The sequence below is a fragment of the Orycteropus afer genome, unplaced genomic scaffold (genome assembly GCF_000298275.1).
Source record: "Orycteropus afer afer isolate SDZICR_OR568_19922 unplaced genomic scaffold, OryAfe1.0 scaffold00595, whole genome shotgun sequence".
Classification (NCBI taxonomy): domain Eukaryota; kingdom Metazoa; phylum Chordata; class Mammalia; order Tubulidentata; family Orycteropodidae; genus Orycteropus; species Orycteropus afer.
Genome location: NW_006922182.1, coordinates 1,343,413 through 1,351,832, shown reverse-complemented (window position 1 = coordinate 1,351,832; position 8,420 = coordinate 1,343,413). Strand labels below are relative to the sequence as shown.

The following is an 8,420-nucleotide window of genomic DNA, read 5'->3' as shown; positions in this document are numbered from 1 at the left end:
AATAGCTGCAGTTCCTAGGTTTTTCTGCTTCAGTCTCAGTCTTTCTCATTTTATTATTTTTAGTAGGAATACTGATAATGGAAATAGTTGTAAAATTCTAAAATGATCTTTTTTTTTTTTTTAATTCTAAAATGCTAAGTTGAAAGTGCAACCTGCTTTAAGAATCACTAGTTCTTGCTTCAGCAATGGCTACACACAGATGTTATCTTCCAAGTCAGTACATTAGACACCTGATAACTGAATACTGACTGAAAATACTGGTATGACCAAAAACACCCCAGTCCCAGCTGAGAGTCTGCCCACCATGGGTTCAGAATATTACACTGGCAACAAGGCAGATGATTATCGCCCAACCACAGTACAGGAAGAACAACAATCAGGATAGGTGCTAAGAATGATGTAAATGAGCAGCACTTTAGATCAAACACTGAAAGTGTAGAACATCATTCAGAGAATGAATCTAGTGATTGAGATGATCTCACCAAAAAGGCATCATGTGACAGGCTTTCAGAATGATGACCCCCCAAACCTTAATGCTAGTATTTCTGAAAGTGAGGAGCTTCAGGAGCAAAAGGATAATGACTCAGACCCTGAGGAGCATTTGAAGAGCATCCAGAGCCTCCTGCAAGTGATTCGGAAGATGAGGTATTTGTTACCACAAAACAAATCTGAGAGTGAGGACATTACTTGTAAGCGACTCTGAAAATGAAGAACTGATTAATGGGCATGGGAGTGACTCAGAAAATAAAGATATTCAAATCATTCTACCAGTGATTCAGAAATCAAAGTGCTCCAGAAAACTGCCAATGACTCTGAGACAGAGAATGCTCTAAAACCTCAAGTTAGTGATACAGAAATTGAGGAAACCCCAAGGTAGCAAGGGGGTGACAAATAAAATGAGCAGCTCCTCAACCTGTCAGAGAATTGAAGAGTACGGAGCCTCAGAGAGTCAGGCCAGTGACTCTGAACCTGAGGAACTTCCCAAAGTCCATATACGTGATTCAGAAAGAGAGGATCTTCCAAGTCACTAAGGCAGTGGCTCAGAAAATGAAGTCCTTCTAAAAGCCCAAAAAAGTGATTTGGAAAGAGAGGAATCCCCAAGGAACAAGGATGATGACTCAAAAATGAGGAGCTTCCCAAGTCCCACATTGGTGACTCAGAAAGTGAGGATCTACCTTAACTCAGAGTCAGTGATTCTGAGAGGGAACACCACAGAACGAGGGTTATCAATCCAGAAACTGAAGTCAGATGATGACATTGATGGGAAGAACAGGGGAAAGGGTATTGAAATACAAAATGATTCAGATAGCCATACAGAGAAATAAACTTTTCAAAATTCTGAGAAGAGAAAGAACTCTGAAGGCAGGAAATTGATTTTGACGAAAAATTTAAATAACAACATTTTTGAAGTAATTGGAGTAACAAAGAATGAAGGAAAAGGAGAGGGAGAAGGAGAAAGTGGAAAAGTGGAAAGCTGCTGTCCTTTGTGATAGTGAAGATGAAGAGAAAACATTATTAAAGTGTCTCCTTGTGTCTGATGTAGATGAGTCTGACAGTGATGATATATCTGAAAAAAGCAGGCAGAACAAAGCAAAACACAAACTGCCTTCACTGTAACATCAAACAGTGAAGAAGAACTGCCTTAGGCACTATGCCACTAGAATTCCCAAAGAAGAACTGGGAAGGAAAGAAGAATTGTCTGATAAGAAAAATGAAGAAAAGGATCTATTTGGGAGTGACAGAGAATCAGAGACTGGAGAAGAAAACAGTCAAATCAAATATGGCAGACATATTTGGAGAATCTGGTGGTGAAGAGGAAGAAGAATGTGTATGTTTTAACCAAGAAGATTTGAGAGAAGAAAAAGGTGGCACAAATGAAAGAAGCAGAAGTTTCAGATTCTGATGATCGTATAAAGAGAGGAAAACATATAGCCTTTCTGTCAGATTTAGGGATTATGTTACAGCAGTAGAAGAGCATAAGTGGCAAGTCCAGACTCAAATGTGATGACGGAATCTTTATTAGTGACACAGGGATGTTATGAGCGCCATAATTATCATGATGAATGAAGGTGCTGAGGAAGAAAGGCAGATGAACAATCAACAAAATCCAGTCCTAAAAAAACTAAAATAACATTTTTACCCACTGTTGTTATGCACCTTAAGAAGCAGGACCTGAAAGAATCATTTATTGACAATGGTATGGTGTCTGCCATCAAAAATGGCTCTCAACTTTACACATAAGAATATGCTAGCACTAAAGATTCAGGAGCTGTTGAACATTCTGCAAGAGCTACCTAGTATGAACCACAAACATATTTGAGATATTTTTGTGCCTTTAAAACTGGGACTATCTTGAAAATAATAGTCAGAATTTATTAAATATTTCTTATTTCCTAAGAATTTTCATTGATAATTTTAATAAATCCTTTTTAACAGTTCTATTTATGGGTAGTGTGCTAAGTAAATTTATCTAGATTTATACCTGGTAATAGAAATAAGTTTCAAATCAATGTTTTGCAAGTATGAAATGTTTTTGTTGTAGCATATAGTAATTGCTAATGGTCTGTTATTGATTTATAATCAGTCCTTAAAGACAGGCTTTAGGTTTTACAACTCAGCACAATGCTTCATTCAAGGTCTCAATTCCATAGAAACATGTTCAATTAAAAGAATTTATTATCAGATGAGGAAATTCATATACAGAGATGATTTAACTGTAAAATGAGATTAGCAGTGTAGATAGACAGTCCTCTATGCATTAGTGAGAATAATTTAATCACTTTTCTATTGTGTGAACTTCCCTTATGAGATTAAAGATGATGAGAATACTTTGACGGATTGAGAGGTAAGATGAGGAAGACATATCTCTGGAAAATGGTGCATCATGGAAAGAATGTCTCTCAAGGGAGAACAAAGTGAAAATTATTGAGAAGGAACAGATTGTATGTAATTCTGTAATGAGGTAATAATGGTCTTTTGGGTAATATAATTTTTTTTTTTCATTTTGACTAATTCATGTTGCAGACCATGTATATTTATCAGATCTCACTCACAAAATTCCAATAGTGTTACTCCAATCATTGTGATAACCCATAATTTTTCCCTGGAGAAATATGTTTCCCAGGTTTGTAATCACTTCTGGATGTGTTGGAGATTCCTGATAATCAGAATGAGCATGTGAGAAAGAATGAAGTGTCAGTCTTAGAAAAATAAATTTTATACCACACCAATAATACATGATTGAGAAGTGAGAACAGAAGAGACAGAATTTCTTAAAAATGGAATTAGATGTTTGGGTTTCCTTTCCTTTAACAGGCCAATACTGTGGTGTCCAAAAGAATGAGAGAAGGCATGAGTTTAGTGAACATCCAATGAAAGAGGTATGAATTTTAATGTCATAAAAATGATGATTGAAAGAAAAACACAGTGAATTGTATATATAATAACTCCTTCTAAAATGTACAACAACAAAATGTATACTTTCCAAGAGTCCAGGAACCTGATTTATCCTATTCATATTTGAATTTCTAGGGAACAGTGAACTATTTGTTGGTCATTTTTCATATTTTGGTGCCTTGAGTGTTGCTGTGATGCTGGAAGCTATGTCACCAGAATTTCAAATACCAGCACGGTCATCCATAGTGGACAGCCTTAGTGGATCTTCCAGACTAAGACATACAGGGAACAAGGAAGAGGAGGTCCACTTATGAAATAAAATAACCACTGAATACCTTACGAATAGCAGAGAAAATTATCAGATATAGTGCTGGAAGATGAGCTCCTCAGGTGGGATGGAAACAAAATATGACTAGAGAAGTTCTGGTTCCTCAAAGGAGAGGCAACCTTGATGATGTGGATGGAGTAAAGCTTTTGGGATCTTCATTTACTGATGTAGCATTATTCAATAAGAAGAAGCAGCTGCAAGAATACATTAATAATTGGAAAGTGGAATGTATGAATTAAGATCTAAGAAAATTAGAAGTTGTCAAAAATTAAATGGAGTGCATAAAGATCGAGACATTAGTCTCTTCAATTAACAGCTTGAAATAGACTGCTATTAGACATTTTGATTTGCACAATCATATGGTATACTCTGCCAGGAATGGCAAACTGAAGAGGAATGGTGCTGCATTCTTCATTCCAAAGAAAATCTCAAGATCTACCTGGAAATGCAATGCTGTCAGTGGTAGGATAATATCCATATGCTTACAATGAAGAACAATTACTAGTATTCAAATTTAAGCAGCAACCATCAATACGAAAGATAAAGACATTGAAAATTTGGCTGCTAACCAGAAGGCTGGCAGTTCAAACCCACTAGTCACTGCTTGGAAGGAATAATGGGCAATCTACTTCCACAGAGATACTACCTAAAAAACCCAAAAAGAGATTGCTATGAATGAGAAATGACTCGATGGCAGTGAGTTTATTTCGTGAGTCTGATATAGATTAAACATGCAAACAATATATATTGATAATTACTGATGATTAGATTGCAGAAGCTGAAACTAAAAAAGAAAGGAGAAACATCAGTAGCTGGAGAATATAGCCTTGGTGACAGACACAAAGCCTGAGATTGCAAGGCAGAGTTTTGCAAGACCAATGCCTTATTCACTAAAAATAATTATTTTCAACAACATAAACTGTGACTTTCCATGTGTACATTTTCAGATGGAATTTACAGGAATCAAGTAAACTACTACTGTGAAAAGACATGACAGAGAAGCTCATTATTATCAGTGAGAACAAGGCCAGGGGCCAGCAGTGGAATAGTTCATCAATTGTTCATGTACAAGTTTAAGTTGAAACTGAAGAAAATTGACACAAATCTACAAGAGCCAAAGTACAACCTTGAGTATATCCCACTTGAATTTAAAAGACCATGTGAACAATATTTTGATGCATTGAACACTAATGACCAAAAAGCAGATGATTTCTGGGATGACATCAAGAACAAAAAGAAAAAGGTCATTACAAAGACAAGAAAAAAGAAAATACCAAAATGGTAGTCACAAGAGAATCTGAAGCATGCTTTTGAATGCAGAGTAGCTAAAATGAATGTAAGAGATGATGAAGTAAAAAATATGAACAGAAGATTTCAAAGGCAGCTGGAGAAGACAATGTAAAGTACTAAAATTAAATGTGTAAAGACCTAGAATTAGAAAATCAGAAGGGAAGAACATGAATAGGATTTCTCAAGCTGAGATAACGGAAGAAAAAACTCAAGCCTCAAGTTGCAATATTGAGGGTAAGGCATTTGATTGCTAACCAGAAGTCTAGTGGTTTAAATCCACCATCCACTCCTCTGAAGGAAAGTTTGGCAATCTACTTCCATAGTGATACCACCTCAGAAACTCATGAAGGGGTTCTATGAGTCAAAATCGGCTCAATCACAGTGAGATTTTAGTGAGTATGGGCAAAATACTGAATAATGCAGGGATCATCAAAAGAAGATGAAAGGAATAGGCAGAGTCATTATACCCAAAAATAATTGATTGACATTCAGCCATTTCAGGAGATAGTATATTATCAAGAATTGAAGGAAGAAATGTAAGTTGCACTGAAGGAATTTGTGAAAAACAATGCTCCAAAATTGACAGTCTTACCATTGAGATGTTTCAACAAATTCACTCAATGCTGGAAGCAGTAAGTCATTTATAATAAGAAATTTGGAAAGCAGTTACTTGGATAACTGACTGGGAGAGGTCCATATTTATACCCAAGAAAGATGATGCAAAGGAGTGTGAAAATTATCAAACAATATCATTAATATCACAAGCAAGTAAAATTTTGCAGAAAATAATTTTAAAAAAGATTACAGCACTACATTTTCAGGGAACTTCCAGAAATTCAAGTGAGATTTAGAAGAGGATATAGAACAAGGGATATCATTGTTGACGTCAGACAGACCTTGGCTGAAAGCACATAATACGGGAAAGATGTGTACTTGTGTTTCATTGATAAAGGCATTTAACTGTGTGGATCACAAGACATTAAGGATAACATTGTGAAAAATTGGAATTCCAAAACACTTAACTCTGCTCATGAGGAACTAGTACATTTTCCTAATGAGGAATCTATATGTGTCATTAGAACAGAACAAGGAGTTATTGTATGGCTTCAAATCAGGAAAGATGTGCATCCAGACTGTACTGTTTCATTATACTTATTCAATCTGTATGGTTAAGAAATCATCTGAAAAGCTTTATTAGCTGAAGGAGAATTCAGCAAAATTATTGAAGAAAGACTCATTAGCACCCTGAGATATGCAGATGACACAACCTTGCTTGCAGAAATTAAAGAAGACTTGAAGTACTGATGAAGATCAAAGACTACAATCTTCAGTATGGATAACACTTCAACATAAGAAAACAAAACTCCTCATAATTGGACAAATAAACAACATCATGATACGTGGAGAAAAATGTGAAGCTGCCAAAGATTTTATTTTGCTTGATCCACAATCAATGCCTATTGAAGCAGCAATCAAGAAATCAAGGGATATATCACACTGAGCAAATCTGTTCCAAAAGACTTATTTAAAGTGTTAAAGAGCAAAGATGTTATAGAAAACACAAGAGATCCAGCAACAAAATTACTGAAAATTGTTGAAAGATTTAGCTTAGTGGTGGGATACAAGATCAACACACAAAAATCAGTTTGATTCCTTTAAACCAGCAAAGAGTTCTCTGAAAAGAAATCAATACCATTTATAATTGCTACCAAAAAGGTAAGATTTGGGAATAAATCATACCAAGAACACAAAAGACCTAGAAAGAAAACTAGAAAACACTACCTCAAGAAACTGTAAGTGATTTACATACTTGGAAGAACATACCATGCTCATAAATAGGAAGTCTGAACATTGTGAAAATGTCAATACTACCCAAAACAATCTTTATATTCAATGCAATCTCAATCCAGATTCCATCAACATTCTTTAAAACATGGAAAGACCCATTACTAATTTTATTTGGAGAGAAAAGAGAGCTTGAATAAGCAAAGCACTGCTGAAGAAGAATAACAAAGTAGAAGGTCTCACACTCCTGGATCTCAAAACTTACCAGTCACAGTTATCAAAACAGTCAGGTATGATGAGAGACACATAGACCAGTGGAAAAGAATTGAGAACCCAGAAATCATTCCATTAACCTATGGCTTAGTTGATCTTTGACAAGGCCAAAATCCACTAAATGGAGAAGAGATATTCTCTTTCAGAAATAGTGCTGACAAAACTGTACATCCATTTACAGAAAAATGAAACAAGATCCATACCTCACACTATACCCCAAAACTAATTCCATATAGATCAAAGACTTAAATGTGAAACCTAAAACTATAAAGTTCGTTCAAGAAAAAATAGAGGCAAATTTAGGGGTCCTAATCCAACTCATAGTGACCCCTCCTTGGATTGCCTAGGCAGAATCTCTATGGAAGTAGATTGCTCAGTCTTCCTTCAGAAGAGTGCTGGTGGGTTTGAACTGCCAGTCTTCTGGTTAGCACTCAAATACCTTAAACACCATGCCACCAGAGCTCCTGTTTAATTTATGGCATAAATAGACTATCAAACATAACCCAAGATGCCCAAACAGCCAAATATAAACAAGATGATTGAGACCTTCTAAAAGGGTCTCTACTTCAGAGTAGAGATGACCTTAATGATATGGACAGAATAAAGCTTTCGGGACCCCTATAGCTGATGTGACATGACTCAAATGAGTAGAAACAGATCCAAACATCCATTAATAACTGGAACATGGAATGCACAATGTTTGAATCTAGGAAAATTGGAAGTTGTCAAAAATGAAATGAAATGCATACAGATTGATAACTTAGGCATTAGTGGGACGACATGGACTGGTTTTGACCTTTTTCAACCCCAAAACCACATGATCTACTATATCGGGAATGACAAATTGAAGAGGAATGGTGTGGCATTCATCATCGCAAAGAGTGTTTCAATATCCGTCCTGAAGTATAATGCTGTCAGAGCTAACATAGATAATATCCGTACTTCTACAAGGAAGACAAGTTAAATCTACTATTATTCAAATTTATGTACCAACCACCGAAGTGTTGTGGTTGTTGTTAATGTTCCATTGAGTCAGCCCCAACTCATAGTGACCCCTCCTTGGATTTCCCAGACAGTATCACTATGGAAGTAGATTGCCCGACCTTTCTTCCAAGGAGCAGCTGGTATGTTTGAACAACCACCCTTCTGGTTAGCAGTCAAGTGTCTGAGGCACAGCACTAGCAGAGCTCCTACACCAAAGTGAAAGAAGAGGAGTTTGAAGATTTCTAACAACTTCTGCAGTCTGAAATTGACTGAACATGCAATCAAGATATGTTGATTATCACTAGAGACTGGAATGCAAAAGTTAGAAATGAAGAATCACCAGTAGTTAGAAAAATGTGGTTTT

The 8,420-nt window shown here is 36.0% G+C and overlaps 1 pseudogene; it reads left to right on the top strand.

Moving 5' to 3' along the window:
* Positions 1-304: 304 nt before the first annotated feature.
* Positions 305-2,320, top strand: LOC103210340 (annotated as a pseudogene).
* The last annotated feature ends 6,100 nt before the right edge of the window (positions 2,321-8,420 follow it).